Below are 3,105 nucleotides of genomic sequence, written 5' to 3' on the forward strand. Positions count from 1 at the left end.
AGCTTTCACTGTCAGTGATCTCTGTGGACACAGGGAGCTTTCACTGTCAGTGATCTCTGTGGACACAGGCAGCTTTCACTGTCAGTGATGTCTGTGGACACAGGCAGCTTTCACTGTCAGTGATGTCTGTGGACACAGGCAGCTTTCACTATCGGTGATCTCTGTGTACACAGGCAGCTTTCACTGTCAGTGATCTCTGTGGACACAAGCAGTTTTCACTGTCAGTGATGTCTGTGGACACAGGGAGCTTTCACTGTCAGTGATCTCTGTGGACACAGGCAGCGATCTCTGTGGACACAGGCAGCTTTCACTGTCAGTGATCTCTGTGGACACAGGCAGCTTTCACTGTCAGTGATCTCTGTGGACACAGGCAGCTTTCACTGTCAGTGATCTCTGTGGACACAGGCAGCTTTCACTGTCAGTGACCTCTGTGGACACAGGCAGCTTTCACTGTCAGTGACCTCTGTGGACACAGGCAGCTTTCACTGTCAGTGACCTCTGTGGACACAGGCAGCTTTCACGGTCAGTGATCTCTGTGGACACAGGCAGCTTTCACTGTCAGTGATCTCTGTGGACACAGGCAGCTTTCACTGTCAGTGATCTCTGTGGACACAGGCAGCTTTCACTGTCAGTGATCTCTGTGGACACAGGCAGCTTTCGCTGTCAGTGATCTCTGTGGACACAAGCAGCTTTCACTGTCGGTGATCTCTGTGGACACAGGCAGCTTTCACTGTCGGTGATCTCTGTGGACACAGGCAGCTTTCACTGTCAGTGATCTCTGTGGACACAAGCAGCTTTCACTGTCAGTGATCTCTGTGGACACAGGCAGCTTTCACTGTCAGTGATCTCTGTGGACACAGGCAGCTTTCACTGTCAGTGACCTCTGTGGACACAGGCAGCTTTCACTGTCAGTGACCTCTGTGGACACAGGCAGCTTTCACTGTCGGTGATGTCTGTAGACACAGGGATTTGCAATGCGAGGACTATATTTCTACACTATAAATATGTAAGGACACTGTCACATTGCATTGGAAGACTAGTAGAGAGAGACCCTTTTTCACCCTCAACCGAACACACACTGTTGTAGAAGAGCAGTCTTGATGCACTGAAGTTTTCAAAGTAGTGAGAGATGTGGGCTCCAGTCGGAGTTGCTGATGAGCCTGCAGTGTACAAAAATCAAAGAACTGTGGATTCTGGAAATCTATAATATAAATAAAAATTGCTGGAGTAACTCCGCAGGTCTGACAGCTTCTGTTGAAGGGTCACTGGAGCAAAACTCTGCTTTCTCTCTCAAGATACTGTCTGATCTAGAAGAAAATAAGGTCTGCAGATGCTGGAGATCATAGTCGAGAGTGTGTTGCTGGAAAAGCACAGCAAGTCAGCCAGCATCCAAGGAGCAGGAAAAATCGATAGTTCCGGCCAAAGGCCTTCATCGGGAATGAGTCTGGGAGCCTCAGGGGTGGAGAGATAAATGGAAGGAGGGTGGGGTTGGGGAGAAGGTAGCTGAGAGTGCAATAGGTGGATGGAGGTGGTGGTAAAGGTGATAGGTCGGAGAAGAGGGTAGAGCGGATAGGTGGGAAGAAAGATTGACAGGTGGGACAGGTCATGAGGATGGTGCTGAGCTGGAAGGTTGGAACTCGGGTAAGGTGGGGGGAGGGGAACTGAGGAAACTGGTGAAGTCCACATTGATGCCCTATGATTGAAGTGTCCCAAGGCGGAAGATAAGGCGTTCTTCCTCCAGGCGTCGGATGGTAAGGGAGTGGCGATGGAGCAGGCCCAGGATCTGCATATCCTCGGAAGTGTGGGAGGGGGGAGTTGAAACGTTCAGCCACTGTGCGGTTGGGTTGATTGGTGTGGGGTCCCCAAGATGTTCTCTAAAGCACTCGCAAGAAGGCGTCCAGTCTCCCCAACGTAAAGGAGATCGCATCGGAGGAGCAATGGATACAATAAATGACATGTGGAAGTGCAGGTGAACACCTCATCTTCCACTTCAGGGCCCTTCAACCCCACAGCATCAACGTGGACTTCACCAGTTTTCTCATTTCCTCTTCCCCCCCCCACCTTACTCCAGTTACAACCTTCCAGCTCAGCACTGCCCTCATGACCTGTCCTATCTATCCATCTTCCTTCCCACCTATCCACTCCCCTCCAACCTATCAGCTTTACCCCCACCTACTGCACTCTCAGCTACCTTCTCCCCAGCCCCAGCCCCCTCCCATTTATCTCTCCACCCCTGAGGTTCCCACCCTCATTCCTGATAACGGGCTGAAAAGTTGACTCTCCTGCTCCTCAGACGCTGCCTGACCTGCTGTGCTTTTCCAGTACCACTCTAATCCAGTTTCAGTTACGAAAAGACAAACAGGGTTGTTCTCCTGAAAGCTGAGATGATTGAGAGAGGGCATATTGGAGATGTATAAAAATAATGAGGGGCATGGATAAAGCAGGCAGGAAGAAATTTTTCCCCTTGATGGGGGTCAATGACCAGGGGCATTGATTTAAGATAAGGGCAGAAGGTTGAGGAGATACGAGGAAAATATTTTTCACCCAGAGGGTGATGGGAGTCTGGAACTCACTGCCACTAAGGGTGGGAGAGGCAGAAACCCTCATAACATTTAAGAAATATTTAAATGTGCACTTGTGATGCCAAGGCTACAAGACATTGAGTGAAGTACTGGATACTGTGCGACCTGCCGAGTTCCTCCAGCAATTTCTGCTTGTGTTTCAGGCTACAGTATAACTCGTGTCCTCTAACTGCACATCGCACTACGTAAATACCGCTTACAAACTAATTCGCACATTAAACCATGGAACAGTTAATCAGAAAAATCAAAATATTGCCGAGAGAAGAAATGAATAAAACCCACTGCTCAGGGACTCGCCATCTTGGAGATTCGACAGCTGGCCAATCGCGAGGGGCAATACTCAGCGCGGGCTAATTGACATCGACCTAAACCAATAGGTTAGCTAATCGTCATGGCTCCCGCCTCCTCAGTGATAACGGACACCAAAGCAGCCAATGGGCGAAGTGAGAAGGCGGGCCTACGCCGGGCGGTTGAGCAATGGGGGGCGGCGTTGCTGTGAGGTGAATCCAGTGAGCGACAAGAC

The sequence above is a fragment of the Chiloscyllium plagiosum genome, unplaced genomic scaffold (genome assembly GCF_037043375.1).
Source record: "Chiloscyllium plagiosum isolate Xiang-an unplaced genomic scaffold, Cpla_swu_hap1 HiC_scaffold_30, whole genome shotgun sequence".
NCBI classification, from domain to species: Eukaryota; Metazoa; Chordata; class Chondrichthyes; order Orectolobiformes; family Hemiscylliidae; genus Chiloscyllium; species Chiloscyllium plagiosum.